Consider the following 16,629-nt stretch of genomic DNA (forward strand, 5'->3'; position numbering starts at 1 on the left):
GAGAATTCTCTTGTGCTTTATCAAAAGACTAGGAAAAAAGAACATAACATCTTTTTGCAAGCATAGCAGTGGAAGTCTTTGTTCGGGGACATCTGACCTGCTCTGATCATTAATCAATTACCATAGATCAGGGGTTCTTAACCCAGTTCTCAGAACACAGCAGGTCAGTCTGATTTTCAAGATATCCACAATGAGTATGCATGAGATACATTTTTATGCACTTCCTATATTGTATGCAAATCTATCTCATGCATATTCATTGAGGATATCCTGAAAATCTGACTGGTTAGATATGTCCTGAGGATTGGTTTGAGTACCCTTGCCATAGGTACCCACATATAGGTTGGCTTCACATATAAGTCACAACCTAACTTCAGCTCCATCTGATAACATGTGTATGGGTTGCTTGGTCAGCATATCCCCTTCCACTCTCCTGTGATGCATTTCCTGTTGGGCAGAGAGTGGGCTGCAGCAGGATGCCTGGGCATTGGCCTGTACAGGAAGGCCTTGTGCAAGAGTAGAAACAACTTTGGAGCACCGGAAGAGGTATGAAGGAAAGTGACTGCATGGGGAAGGGAGGGAAAAGATACTGGTGGCTGCTGTCTACAGAACCAGGGAAGAGTATGCTTGATGAACTGCTGGACTCTGGGTGGGGTAGGCAGGAGAAAGAGGAGATGCTGGACCTGGCTTGGGTAAGTAAGAAGGGACAGGAAAATGCTGAACCCTGTTAGTAGACGCTTGTATAGGTCATTCTCCTTCCTCCCAACTTTTAGCTTTGGAGTTGACACTAAATGTTGTAATCTATATACAAGTAAGCCTTGTAGACCTATAAAGCCTATATAGATCAGCAAACTAAACTAAACCTTAAGTTTATATACCGCATCCTCTCCATGATTATAGAGCTCGGCACGGTTTACAAGAGTTTAATAACGGAAGGTTTATAAGAGCTTAATAAAGGAAGCCTTAATTTGGTGGTTGAAAAGATAATAGAGGTGCTGCTGCAGGAAAGGATAATGAATTTCCTAGAATCCAATGGGTCATAAGACCTGAGGTAACATGGTTTTACCAAATGAACATCATACCAAATGAATTTGATTGATTTTGTTTCTGAATGGGTGAACAAAAAATTGGATTGAGGACAACTCACTAGGTGTAGTCAACTTGAATTTCAAAACGTCTTTGATACAGTTCCTCATAGAAGACTCATGAATTAACTCAGCAGACTAAGGCAAAATTAGCCTTTTAGTTATGAAAAAAGTCAAAAGATTGAAAATTATCCCTGTCAGTAGCTAAGCAAGTTATAAATGGGAACCCAGTAGGAATTCCACTGCAGTTCTTTGTGATTTTGACATTCACTTAATTCTCCACTACCTCCAGTACAAAGTGTAGCTCCTAAAGACCCAGATAATTACAGATCAGCCACATCCTTGCCATTTCTAGTGTATTTAAAGTAATCAAAAAAGAGGTATCAGATCAGCTTCAGGAGTTTATCATGTATTTAAGATATCTTTCTGAATGATAAACACAACATAGAGATAGTGCTGCTATTCCGTTTTGATAATCTGCTGTGGTTTTATTATAGGAACACTATAAATGATAACCACAACAAAAACCAATGTAGTCAAATCATCAAGCTGCTTGAGTGCTAGATAAGGTTTTATTTATTATAAAAAAAAAAAAAAGTATATAAAAATACGCACAAAAGAATGCATAAATAATTTTGGATCTATAAAGAAAGATCTAGGTGTCATCGTTGAAGATATGATGAAACCTCTGCTCAGTGTGTGGCGGCAGCTAAGAAAGTAAACAGAATGTTAGGGATTATTAGAAAAGGAATTGAAAACAAAGTTGAGAATGTTATAATGCCTTTGAATCACTCTACAGTGCAGCTGCACCTCGAATCCTGTGTGCAATTCTGGTCACTGTATCTCAAATTGAAAAGGAACAGAGAAGGGTGACAAAAATGATAAAGGGGATAGGACAACTTCCTTAAGAGGAAAGGTTAAAGTAGCTAGGGCTCTTCAGCTTGGAGAAGAGACGGCTCAGGGGAGATATGATAGAGGACTATAAAATACTGAGTGGAGTGGAACGGGTAGACGTAAATTGCTTGTTTACTCTGTCCAAAAATACTTGGACTAGGGGGCATGCAAAGAAGCTACTAAGTAGTAAATTTAAAACACACCAGAGAAAATATTTCTTCATTTAACATGCAATTACTACTACTACTAATAATAACTTTATTTTTGTATACCGCAATACCACAAACAGTTCAGAGCGGTTTACAATGCAAGAGACTGTACATATACAGCGAAGATACAATGCAAGAGAAAGTACAGCGAAGATACAATGCAAGAGAATGTACAATGCAGTTGTGGGCAGTTTACAGTGTAAGAGACTGTACATATACAGCGAAGATACAATGGATGAGAAAGTACAGTGCAGTTGAGAGCAGTTTACAATGCAAGAGACTGTACATATACAGCGAGGGTACAATGTCAGAGAATGTACAATGCAGTTGAGAGCAGGCACTTGAGCAGGCAGTTGAGAGCAGGCACTTTGAGCATGCTCAAAGCCTTCTGGTCTCGCTCTCTCCGAGATAATCTCGGAGAGAGCGAGACCAGAAGGCTTTGAGCATGCGCAAATGCTCAAAGCCTAGTCCAGCCCGGCGCAGGAAGAAGGAGGATCTCTCTCGCACCACACCGCCCAGCCCAGCCCAGCCCAGCCCAACCCAACGAGGGAGGATCTTCGGGCACTGGCACTGGCACATCCTGTGCATTGGTGTCGGTGCCCAATCGGGTAAGAGATGTTTTGCGGTGCTGGGGGGGATGTAGGATCGCGGGGGAGGGGGGGTGACGCGAGCGAGGGGGAGGATGCCGGTTCGCAGGGGGGATGCCGGATTAGATTGAAAAAAAAAAGTTGTAAAACGCGCTCACACGTATATCACGCACGGTTATGCACGGTTTGTAAAAATCGTGTATAACGCGCACGTTATATGCGTGAAAATACGGTAATCAAACAAACAGGACAAGTAGGGGGGTCAGGTAGTTTCTCAGCTATGGGTGTTTTTTTTAAAAAAACTCTGGAATTTGTTGCTGGAGAATGTGGTGAAGGCAACTTAGAAGGGCTTTAAAAGGTTTAACTTCCTAGGATAAGCAGCATAAAATATGTTTTCCTCTTTGGGATATTGCCAGGTACCTGTGACCTGGGTTGATCACTGTAGGAAACCGGATACTGGGCTTGATGGACCTGCAGTCTGTCCCAGCATTTCAGCTCTTATGTGATAATTATCTGAGATATTCAGCTTACTTGACCTTCTGATGATCTGACTAATGCATGTTTCTGTTTTTCTATAGATGGTTGGTTACTTTCAATTGTGAAAACACTTAGAATTTAGGTATTATGAGCCATTCCACCTATCTATGAAGGTGTATGTTGCACACAGAAACATGACGGCAGATAGAGGCCAAATGGCCCATCCAGTCTGCCCATCTGCAGTAACCATTATCTCTTCCTCACACCTATCCCACACCTTCTTGAATTCAGACACTGTCTCTGTCTCCACCACCATCTCTTCCGGGACACTGTTACATGCATCTACCACCCTTTCTGTAAAAAAGTACAGTAAAACCTTGGTTTGCGAGCATAATTCGTTCCAGAAGCAAGCTTGTAATCCAAAGCACTCATATATCGAAGCAAATTTCCCCATAGGAAATAATGAAAACCCAGACGATTCGTTCCACAACCCCAAAACTTTAATACAAAATACTATACGTACTTGTATTGCAAGACCTCGCTCATTTAGAAAATCACTACACTCCCACAGCATCAGAGAGAGAAGAACCATTGGCTCAGTTGTGATGTGTGTATACTCTATGTACTTGTATTGCAAGACATTGCTTGTATATCAAGTTAAAATTTAATAAAATGTTTTGCTTGTCTTGCAAAACACTTGCAAACTAAGTTACTTGCTATCCAAGGTTTTACTGTGTTTCCTTAGATTACTCCTGAGACTATCACCTCTTAACTTCATCCTATGCCCTCTCATTCCAAAGCTTCATTTCAAATGAAAAAGTCTCGACTCATGCACATTTACGCCACATCTCTATTATATCTCTCCTCTCCCACCTTTCCTCTAATCTAAAGTATACATATTGAGATTTTTAAAGTCTGTTCCCATATGCCTTATGATGAAGACTATGCACCATTTCAGTAGCCTTCTTCTAGACCGACTTCATCCTTTTTATATCTTTTTGAAGGTGCAGTCACCAGAACTGTACACAATATTCTAAATGAGGTCTCACCAGTCTTATTCACGGGCATAAATACCTCCTTTTTCCCACTGGCCACTTTTGCTTTGCACCCTAGCATCCTTCTAGCTTTTGCTTTCACCTTTTCAACCTGTTTGGATACCTTAAGATCATCACATACAATCACATCCAAGTCCCGCTCTTCTGTCATGCACATAAATTCTTCATCCCCCTTTGGGTTTTTGTAGTTCAAATGTATGATCTTGCATTTCTTAGCATTAAATTTTAGCTGCCAAATTATGGACCATTCTTCAAGCTTCGCTAGGTCTTTCTTCATGTTATTCACACCATCTAGGGGGTGTCTACTCTATTGCAGATTTTGGTATCAGCCACAAAGAGGCAAATCTTACCTAATCTTCAGCAATATCACTTATAAAAATGTTAAAAAGTACAGGCCCAAGAACAGAATCTTGAGGCACACCACTGGTAACATCCCTTTCCTCAGAGTGAGCTCCATTGACCACTATTCTCTGTTGTCTTCCACTCAACTAGTTCCTGACCCAGCCCCTCAGTTTAGGCACATCCCGAGGGCACTAAGTTTATTTATTAGACGTCTGTGTGAACAAAGACTTTACTAAAATCTAAATACACTACATCTATTGCACTCCCTCTATCCAATTCTCTGGTCACCAGTCAAAGAAATTGATCAGATTTGTGTAACAAGACCTTTCTCTAGTAGTGACTCCATGTTGCCTCTGGCCCTGTAATCCACCGAATTCCAGAAACTTCACCATTCTCTGTTTTAAAAGCGTTTCCATTAATTTGCTTACCACAGAAGTCAGACTTACTGGCCTATAATTCCCTACTTCTTCCTGCTTTTAATAAGTGATTGTTATGATGACAAATCTGTGTTCTGTATTTCAATCATCAGTTCTCTCTTATATGATTAATATAGTACAAAGTCTCCAACGCACGGCCCCAGAGTCCTCCATTATAGCCCTTAAACAGTTGGCTAAAATGCTCTTCAAGTCCTGTTAATACATTAACTTCAATCTTGCCTACTTAATATAGTAATTGCAAACAATCTCTTAAGTATGTTACTCAGGTGTCTTATTTATGGAATTTGCTGTTGTTGACAAACCATAAAATGAGTTTTTTAAATATATCCTTGAAGTGTTGAAGAATCAATATTAGTATTAATGTTTAATAACTCAGTCTGAATAAGCAGGTCAAGGCAGTTTACAAAATTTATAGTATGTGTAAGTCTGAAATCTTTTGGTGGCCCTCAGAGCTTTCTCGTATTTACACTGTGGCCCTTTACATGAAAAAGGTTAGAGACCATTGCTGTAATGGCTTGATGTTAAGTTTGCCTAAGTCCACGAGCACTGCAAGGTTGCAGAATACTGCAGCCTGGGTATTAATAGAAGCAAATTGTTTTCAGTCAGTAACTCCTCTACTGAGAGAATTACATTGGTTTCCAATTAGATATCAATAAAGTTTAAAATCTTTACTGTGGTACACAAGGTGTTGTATGGGGAAGCTCCAGTGTCTGTGGATAATTTATTCAGATTATACAGCCCTCAGGGATCCCTAAAGGCAGAAAATCAAGGTCTTCTGGATGTCCCTACACAAACAGGTCAAAGAAACAGACTGGGTCAGGAACTGGCTGAGTAGAAGGCGACAGAGGGTAGTGGTCAATAGAGATCACTCTGAGGAAAGGGATGTTACCAGTGGTGTGCCTCAAGGTTCTGTTCTTGGGCCTGTTCTTTTTAACATTTTTATAAGCAATATTGCTGAAGGGCTGTCAGATAAGATTTGCCTCATTGAGGATGATACCAAAATCTGCATTAGAGTAGACACCCCTGATGGTGTGAATAACATGAGGAAAAACCTAGTGAAGCTTGAAGAATGGTCTGAAATTTGGCAGCAAAGATTTAATGCTAAGACATATAAGGGAACTATACAAGTTCAGGGAACTATACAAGGGAACTATACAAGTTCAGGGGGTGAAGAACTTTTGTACACAAAAGAAGAGCAAGACATGGGAGTGTTAGTATGTGACGATCTTAATGTGGCCAAACAGGTTGAAAAGGTGACAGTGAAAGCTAGAATCATGCTAGGGTGCATAGGGAGAGGTATGGCCAGTAGGAAAAAGGAGGTATTGATGCCCCTGTATAAGACTCTGGTGAGACCTCATTTAGAATATTGTATATAATTCTGGAGACTAAACCTTCAAAAAGATATAAACAGGATGGAGTCAGTCCAGAGAAAGACTACTAAAATGATCAGTGGTCTTCGCCAAAAGACGTATGGAGACAGACTTAAAGATCTCAGTATGTATACTTTGGAGGAAAGGCAGGCGAGGGGAGATATGATAGAGAAATTTAAATACCTACGTGGCATAAATGTACATGAGGCAAGCTTCTTTCATTTGAAAGAAAGCTCCAGAATGGTTGGTAGATGTACAGAAAAGTCTTCCAGTAGAGGTGGTGGAGACAAAAACTGTGTGAATTCAAAAAAGTGTAGGACAGGCAAGAGGGATCTCTTAGGGAGAGGAGGAGAGAATGGATGCTGCGGATGGGCCGACTGGATGGGCCATTCGTCTTATCTGCCATCATATTTCTATGTTTTCTCAATAGCAATTCATATTTTATGGAATACCTTGCTGACAGAATTATGATTGATAACAATCTCCTGTATTTAAAAGACAGTTAAAAGCTTTTCTCTTTAGGAAAGTGTTCCCTGCTATTTGACAGATTCATACAGCTGTACTGGGAATGACCCATAGAAAGACGACCCTGGTTTATTGATGGGATGTTGAAGTCAAAATTTCTCAAGTTATAGACAAGTATACAAGTAATATGATAACTGTGGCATCACTACTTAATTGGCTACACTTACATTGTAGACACAGTGCCACTTACATATAGAAGTTGCAAAATTGCCACTTCCAAATGGAAGTCTCCAGATGTATGACACTTTTTGTCCAGGTTTTGAAAAGCTTCGCGCTCAGGGCTGCGTCCGGAGGGCATTCGTGCATGCAACGTGGCTCCAAGCTCGAGGAGAAGAGGTTGTGGGGTGGGGGCTGGGGTAGAACAGGGTATGAGTTGGGCAGAACAGGGCAGGGTGGAACTGGGCGGGCCTGGGGGGGGCCATGTATTCAGATTTTACAATTGTAAAATCTCGTAACCCTATGGATATTCTATGCCAGGCCATGTCCGGGCGCTGACATTGAATATCTGGGTCATTTGTGGAAGTTATGTAGATGTTGACCAATATTCAATACTTGAACTCACTTCTAATCATTCCTGTCTGCTAGACTAGGTATGCAGACACCTGCACTGAATGTGGCTTGCGTCAGTATTTCTGCCAGCTGTACCCTAACTCTGCCCTGGACCACCCTGGCACTAATTGGACAGTGGCAGTTGGAGGAGATGTCTATGTTTATTACACACTTGATACCCTGCTGATTGTTAAAAGTCACAATGGTTTACAAATCCATAAGTAAAAGAAAAGAATGCCAAAGTTAAAAAGATAAAAGCACAGAACATTCACACAATGAAATCAATTCAAAATCTAAAATATAAACAAAGTAAAATAACTGTGTCTAAGATTATGATTGCAGTTGTCCAGCAACTACAGAACTGAGGTTGACAGCAATTAATCAATAGAAGCTTAAAGGCTTTTTGAAAATAAAGTGTCTTCAATAATGTTTTAAACCTTAGAAATGAAATTTCAGAACGAGATATTCAGCAGCACTACCCGATTAAAAGAACTTACATCTCCTCCCAGCCCACTGATTGGGATATAAGAAGGCAGGAGTCTCCCCTACCCAAGTAAACCTATATGTACCCCAATATGCATATTTGTAAAATGGCTGCTCCTGCAGTACAGGTCAGCAAATACACTTACACTCCTGTATGTTCTTATAGGTATTTTGCAAAAGTCTTCAAGTTCAGCGGAGCTTTCCGTACAATACTTTTGGAACTAAATACATCCTGATCAGGACATCTGAATTCCGATCTAAACATTCTATGCAAAATAGGGTTATACGTCTGCATTCCAATCTTCCTTTCAATGTAGGGAGTCTTTTCATGCAATCTCTTTGGCGGTGCAAACAGAAAGTAAATTCTTACTGTCAAGATTGTTCCAGGTAAACCTATCTAAAGAAATACACCTCTCTAATTGGATCATTTCATGCCCAAAATAGTAATCTAACCCTGTTGGTTCTTCTTTGCCCAGTGTTCAGAGAATCTGGGTCTTCATTCTAATGGTTGGGGCCACTTTACCTCTCTTCCAGTACTTTGGGGTTTTCTGCTAGTGTTGATGCTGCTTTTCTTCAGGGCCAAAGGATATCATAGCTTTATATCTGGGTGACATTATCCAAAGGAGCCCACACAGGAATGCTCCCCAGTTTAATTACAACAAACATTTGAAAGCATGGCACCACACATGTGCTAAGAGCTAGCAAGTTACCATTTTTCCATGGAGCAGTACAGTTCTACTTTTATGAGCTCTTATCAGCTCACTTCAGATTTACATTGTGATTTGTTTCATGCAGGTTTTTACTAGTTTGGTTTCTCCTCTACCTTGAGTGAAATGGTGTGATGGCCACGTTAGTCCAGTGTTCAAGGTACCTTGTGAGTCCTGCTGGTGTCACATAGAGATCAATTCTGATCTCCCTTAATGTCCCTAATTAGCTGGGAGATTTGTTTATTTGTTTTTTTACTTTTTATAAGTAAAGTTTCCCTTATTTTTTCTGGCCTATTTCGGGTTGCATTTACCACTTGGGCACTCAGCCAAGTTATTTTTCAAAAGTAAGTCATATGATTTTTCTGAGACTATTTTTCTAGATGTATCCCAGTAAAAGGCTCCCAGTGGCTTTAAAAAGTGTGTCAGGTATAACAGGGACCATACAGTACTCATAATTAGTGCCTGCAGTATCTGGGACCCAATCATAATATCTCTAACAAACACTAACTCCTTCCCAACCTCAAATGCCTCTGCTCAATATGGGTAAACTCCTTCCAAACCTGCAGAAATGCCTCTGCTCAATATGGGTAAACTTTGTGCATACAGATACATACTCGCATATAGTCGGGTTACCATATGGCTCCTGAAAAAAGAGAACAGATTGAGACTGCCGGGTTTTACTTCCGTTAAAAGCAATGGAAGTAAGAAGGACGGATTGAGACATCTGGATTTTACTTACATGATTTTAAATGGAAGTAAAACCTGGCTGCCTCAATCTGTCCTTTTTCTGGAGCCATATGGTAACCCTAAGTGGGGGCAATTTTCTAAAACCCCATTTCTGCACTTTTACTTATGTACATGACTGTTAAAAATGCTCCTTAAGGGTAAATTTTAAAGTAACCAATTAGCAAAGACAGTTGGGAGATCATAGCAGAGTTGTTTTTTCTTTCTCTTAAACCTGCCCTGCTGTGCTTCCTTTATTTATTTGTTCTTTCTTTACTATAACATTTGTAGTTCCTCCTCTTCTCCTTTTGTTATCAGTTATGTTATGTATAAGTCTGTCCAAATTTTGTACATGTATATTACTACTCCCCTGTTTTTAGATTTGTAATATGCTTTGAAATTATGACAATGCGTGTACATCAAATTTTAAATAAAACTTGAAACTTTGCTCCTGTCCCCCAACCTCCCAAAAAGTATTTCATCGCACCAGAATCCATTCACACCTTGCTTGCCGTCTCTGATCAGTAGTAGAAGTTCAGAATATGAAAACAGTAGTGTCCTCGCAGCTTGAATGGTAATAAGCCAACTAATACTCTTCAACATTCAAATATTAGAAGTCAAGTCTGTGAACTGAACATCAGTATATCAGCTAGTTACTAGTATCTTGTTTACGATGATAACTATTACTGGTCTCATTTCAGAGTAGACAATTTGCAACCTGTGATTGAGTTTTAATTCCTTTCTTTTTAAATTCTTTATTGATTTTTCAGACTACAAATGCGCAATAAATGGTTCACATATTCGCACATTATATAATAATAAGCGCAACAAAACTTACAAATACTACTGCACAATAAAATTTCCCCCAATCTCCCAGCTAATAAACAAATATATCAAAATCTTCATGAAACTATTCTTAAAGTCAATTCCCTTCCCTTCCCCCTCACCCCCCCTTTCTATGCTGGAACAAGCATATTCACTGATTTTTTTTTGTTGTTGTTGTCATCATCAGATTCTTGGTGATGCATATCACGTTCTTGAATTGTTTTAAGAAGATGTAATTATTTCAATACATCATTTTCTTCTGATATTCTGAATTTGGTTTTCTTCGGTATTAACTGCTTTCCTTTATAGAAGATAGAGCCTCATGTCGCCTGTGTTTGCCTGCAGGCAATGAATGTGTTTTCCATGGCTTGCTTTCACACAGGGGCAGGGGGGTGGGGTGATGCTCCTAATGAATGTCTCATGTACCAACACATCCTGGACAAGTCTTGTAAAACTCCTTCACAGAAACCCTCATCATGCCATGGTTTTTCCCTGAAATTAAAAGCCATTTATGTCTTTCACTCATTTTTTATCCCATTTAAAACCCAAATTCTTGTAAATTCCCTGGGAAGTGTGGTTGATGATTTAAAACAAACTTTGTGGATGGCTAATGATAGTGCTTCAGTTTCACAGCTGAAAACCCTTGGTCGTAGTTCTTTCTTTTAAAATTTCTTAAATACCTCGCGTCTGCATATCTGAGTGGTTTACAAATACAGTAAAACCTTGGATTGCAAGTAACTTGGTATGCAAGTGTTTTGCAAGATGAGCAAAACATTTTATTAAATTTTAACTTGATAAACAAGCATCACACAATCACAACGGAGCCAATGGTTCTTCTCTCTGACATTGTAGGAGTGTAGTGACTGTTCTAAACAAGTGAGGTCTTGCAATACAAGTACGTACAGTATTTTGTATTAAAGTTTTTGGGTTGTGGAACAAATCATCTGAGTTTCCATTATTTCTTATGGGGAAATTCGCTTTGATATATGAGTGTTTTGGATTACAAGCATGTTTTCAGAACGAAATATGCTCGCAAACCAAGGTTTTACATACATAGTTTGAAACAGACATCAACAAAGCAAATAAAACAAATTACAGCATGAGAAATGCTTGCAAGAATAAATGTGCCTTCTGTTTCTGAACCACACTTAATTCTTTTGGCAGGGCATTCCACAAAGAAGGACCAACCATCATAAAAATTAACTCTCTGTACATACCAAGGAGGAAAGTGTAGTGTAGTGGTTAGAGCTACAGCCTCAACACCCCGAGGTTGTGGGTTCAAATCCTATCCTGCTCCTTGTGACCCTGGACAAGTCACTTAATCCTCCACTGCTCTAAGTACATTAGATAGACTGCGAGGCTGCCCAGACAGATAATAATAATAATAATTTTATTCTTATATACCGCCAAAGCCATAGTAGTTCGAGGCGGTTTACAACAAAGAAGAGCTGGACAATCAGCGAATATAGGTACAATGTAAAGTCATCAAAATACAGGCAAGCAGGATACAGAGATCTTGGGAAACAATTCGGTTAGAGCATTGAAGAGATAAGGCTTAAGAGGTCTTAGGTTACAAATCGGTTAAACAAGTTTGTTTTTACTAATTTTCTGAAACTTAGGTAGGATGAGGAGTGCTTGATAATGTTGCCCAGCCAATCGTTCAGTTGACCTGCTTGGAAAGCAAGTGTTCTGTTCAGATATCTTTTGTAACGGCAGGCCTTTATTGTTGGATGGTTAAATAGATGTACTCTGCGTGTGGGTCTGGTAAACTGCTTAATACACCTTGTCCAAGCAGTATATCAAATCCCAATCCCTTTTCCTTAAAAAAAAAAAAAAAAAAAAAAAAAGCCTAATTTGTTTGAAGTGTGGGATGTCAAGAAAAGACTGACTACCCGAGCATAGTGGATGCTCGGGAACATGTACTCCTAGTGTAGTGGGCAAACATAAAGGCTGTCAGATAAAATTTTAAAAACCAACATTATAATTTTAAAATGAACAAATAATTGGTAACTAGTGAAGCTGTTGTAGGAATGGCGTAATATGATTAAAAAGAAAACATCCAGTAATGAATTGGGCCGCCAAATTCTGAACTACAGGTACTTGTAAAGTTCATCGATTCTTCTTAGGGAGACCCACTAACAAAGAATTGCAATAACCAAAAAGAGGATATACAAAAGCCTGTATTACCATTCAAGAATTAGCAGAATTTAATAAACTTCAATCCCAATCCTACTTCCAGAAGTACTTTTTACCAGAACCAAACTGAAATGAATTGAACATCATCCTAATTGGCCCCATGATGCTGTATGGATAAGAAGTGCAGAGAAAGCAAGTTACCATTTTTGCATGGAGCAGGCTGCCAGTGGCTAGGTTTGATCTAATTAAGTGTTGCAGTTATGGAAGTGAGGAACGTGGCAGGTTTCAGTTATCAGCTGCTGCTTTTAATAGGAGACAATGCTAAGACCCAGGTTTTAACAATAGTAACAAGGTGTTCATTCTGACACACATCTGTAAGAGATGGTGATGGTGAAGATAAAACACACTGACTCTGGGGCAATGGGCACATACCGTATTTTTCGCTCCATAAGACGCACCTCACCATAAGACGCACCCCAGATTTAGAAGAAAACAAGAAAAAAAGACATTCTGAACCAAACTGTGCATCTAGTCTCCCTCACTCCTTTCCAGGCTCTGCACCTAACCCCACACTCCTTGCCAAGCTCTGCACCCTGCCCCCTCTTCCCTGCCAGGCTCTGCACCCTATCCCCCCTTCCCTGACCTGTAACCTACCACCCCCCTCACCTCTAGCGCATTTCCAAACTGATTTATTGCTGTAAGGTATATTTAACATTCAATCTGGTAAATCACGCTCGGGAATAATCATTTACCTCAGCTTCCTGTTACTTCTATGTACATACCTAGATTAGTATGGCTTTTTACATGACATGGCTTCTCCTAACATAATATGGGCATGAGTTCCTGCATCACGTTTCTAATCGAAAGAGCTAAATAATAAAACAGGGAGAGAAAACAGATTGTGGTGGTGTTGTTTTTTTTAATCTTCCATGGGACCTAATTATGTGTGTCTCATTATAGAAATTTTTAGGAAGGTATACCTGACTGTGGGCGCACCACAAACCCACCATGAGAGCACCTCGCGCCCCAGCTTCCCTTCTGCTGCACAGCTTCCAGCTAACGCCTCCGGGGTGTCTCTGTAGGCTGGGAAGAGCACGGGGGAGGGTGTGTATGTGTGTGCGACTAACAGCTTTTCAGCTCCTTCCGCGTTGCTCTGCTGCATGATTGCACTTTCTTGCCACCAGCCCCTGCTGATCTCAGCGTCACAACGCCCTGACCTTTTCCCATTCCCTAGCGTGAGTGAAAGTCACACGACCGTTCTAGTGTCCCGCGAGAACTGACGCAGCCATGCTGAAAGCGGGGTGGACCCAGGCAGCAGCGCAGACAGCATGCTCCTGCCGGCCCATACACCGCTGGACCACCAGGCTTAAGGGACGCTTAAAAAAGTACGGCGGGGGGGGTGTGTGTGTGTGTGTGTGTGGAATTTTCATCTTCGCTCCATAAGACGCACCCCCTTTTTGGGGGTGGAAAAAGTGCATCCTATGGAGCGAAAAATACGGTAAATCCCAGTTTGCTTGGTCATGCTGCTGAGTGGCTTGCTGATCTCTCATAAGTGAGAACATCTGAGTAGCTTCATGTGCACATATCACAGGGCAGCTAATGCATCCGCAACAGAAGATGGTTCTACAGAGAAATGTTAGTAGGCACCAGAGGCAGATGAATGGAGAACATGTCATAGCTGTGGCTTTCTGCAGCCAAGTAATAAAATCCATATTTTATGGTGCTCCAGGAATGAGGAGCCTGATGTCCAGCTCCAGCATAGCACATGGAAAAATATTTCTAAAAAGAATGACAAGGGCAGCAAATGGGTACAAGATGCCAAAGGTTTGACAGAGCACATGAAAAGAAAATTGTACTTTGAAGGCAAACTGAGCAGGTCTGAAATCTGTCATCTCTCCATATAGTTTTAATGGGGAACAGTTTAGAACTGTGGGAGAATAAATGGACTTAAAGACACTGGACTTACACAGGCTGCTTTTAGATGTTTCATTCATACTTGCCAATAATTATTATAAAAAACATCATTTCTAATGCTTTTTCCACAGGATGACATACGATTACAATAGAAGAGAAGGATTTACAATTAAGCCTTTCAGTGATGGTTTATGGAGACATCACAGTCGCTGCTGAATGTCTCTGATGGGGAACATATCTGGCATCCATATGCTCCATCCAACATTTAAGAAACACAAGATACCAAAGCAGATCCTTCCCTTTGGCAAGCTACGACAGAACAAGTTGCTTCATATATATGAGACTAGCAGTGGTCAGGTCTTTTTTAGTATACAGCCTACCAGACAGACCCAGCTATATGGGCACCTCTTATTGCCTGTAGGCAATGAGTTTTTCATGGCTTGCTTTCACATAGGGGTATGGGGGTGAGGTCTCATGTACTGACATATCCTGAACTAATCTTGGAAAACTGCTTCACGGATACCCTCATCATGCCATGGTATTTCCCTGAAATGAAAAGCCATTTGTCTTTCACTCATTTTTTATCCTATTCAAAAACCCAAGTTCCTGTAAATTCCCTGGGAAGTGTAAGTTCCTGTATTTCTCTGGTTATTATTGTGCTTATAATAAACTCTCAATTAAACTACTGGGTAAAAGTATAACACTAAAGTTCCCAAAATGTAGAACTCAACACCAAAACAAAAAATAGGAACTTTGACTATTTCAGCCTTTGTAACCAAAGCGGTGCTCAGAACCGTGTAATGGTGAGAAAATCACGAGTCGCGGAATACTCTCCTGTGAGTGTTTTCAATTGTCTATCATTGCATCATCTTCATTTGGTAGAAAGGGGATGAAATAGACTTCAATAAAATCTCAAGTGTACTTAGTAGTGTAGAACAAACTCCAAAAAAGTTCTAAATAAAGCTCATAAATTAACAAAAAAAAATTTTTTTTAAACTTAACTTGACTGAAATAAAGGAGAAAGGAAGTTGTTTCACTCCAGCGGGTCCTGACGCGTTTCGCCAGTGGCTTCCTCAGAGAACCCCCATTTGCTGGCTGTAATCAAGAGTAAAACTTCTCCTCTGCTCCCAAAATTACATCATCATTTTGGGAGCAGAGGATAAGTTTTACTCTTGATTACAGTTAGCAAATGGGGGTTCTCTGAGGAAGCCATTGGCGAAACGCGTCAGGACCCGCTGGAGTGAAACAACTTCCTTTCTCCTTTATTTCAGTCAAGTTAAGTTTAAAAAAACTTTTTTGTTAATTTATGAGCTTTATTTAGAACTTTTGTTCTACACTACTAAGTACACTTGAGATTTTGTTGAAGTCTATTTCATCCCCTTTCTACCAAATGAAGATGGTGCAATGATAGATGATTGAAAACACTCACAGGGGAGTATTCCCCGACTCGTGATTTTCTCACCGTTACACGGTTCTGAGCACAACTTTGGTTACAAAGGCTGAAATAGTCAAAGTTCCTATTTTTTGTTTTGATGTTGAGTTCTACAATAAATTCTCAACATACTATCTCCCTCTTCTACAAAGCCATGCGGTAATGACCCAGAAGCCCATAGAGACCCATCCTCCCCTTGGAAACCGATTTGCAGAGTTCCTCAGGGTTCACCTCTATCCCCGATTCTTTTCAACGTTTATATGTCCTCCCTGAAACTCCTCAAACTTTCCCCCTTTGAGACACTCTACACCTACGCCGACGACTTTCTTGTCCTCCTCGAGACCGACTCCAACCTCACCAACCTCTCTGATAACATCTCTTCTTAAGAACATAAGAACATAAGAAGCGCCATCTCCGGATCAGACCTTCGGTCCATCAAGTCCGGCGATCCGCACACGCGGAGGCCCTGCTAGGTATACACCTGGCTTATTTTATATCCATTTTATATCTGGATGATTATGGAAGTGTTGTACTGGAGATACTCTAATTAGCCTTCAGCTGACTTCCCACGGAGCATTTTTTGTTCCTGCTTTCTAACCCACGACTCAACATCCATTTATTCAGATAAGTGACTTTTTATGACACTATTTATGAAATTTTTGAAATATTGAAATGGAATGTATTAAAAGAAATGTGTGGCTCTGAAAAGTAATTGAGTCTAAAGGAGTTTTTTTGACCAAGGATGTGTCTGCCAGTTTCGAATTCTGTCTGAGACTGGCTTGTCTATTTTGGGAAGCTCTTTTGTGGCCCCTGTTAGACACTGAGGTCTTTTTCTCCTTTTTTTCATAAATTTGAGGCGTAGCCCTGGTTGTTGAGGGG

General features: G+C 40.3%; 1 protein-coding gene and 1 long non-coding RNA gene across 2 annotated transcripts in view; one reads left to right on the top strand and one right to left on the bottom strand.

The window, feature by feature from the left end:
• LOC117365096 overlaps positions 1–15,052 on the top strand; it is a 30,293-nt gene extending 15,241 nt beyond the window's left edge. The window contains exon 3 of the long non-coding RNA XR_004540351.1: positions 14,450–15,052. This is a non-coding gene — a long non-coding RNA (uncharacterized LOC117365096). The remainder of the gene's footprint in view (positions 1–14,449) is intronic.
• DNAJC4 (DnaJ heat shock protein family (Hsp40) member C4) overlaps positions 1–16,629 on the bottom strand; it is a 338,056-nt gene that overhangs the window by 79,499 nt on the left and 241,928 nt on the right. The window lies entirely within an intron of this gene.

Source organism: Geotrypetes seraphini, chromosome 8 (assembly GCF_902459505.1).
Source record: "Geotrypetes seraphini chromosome 8, aGeoSer1.1, whole genome shotgun sequence".
Classification (NCBI taxonomy): Eukaryota; Metazoa; Chordata; class Amphibia; order Gymnophiona; family Dermophiidae; genus Geotrypetes; species Geotrypetes seraphini.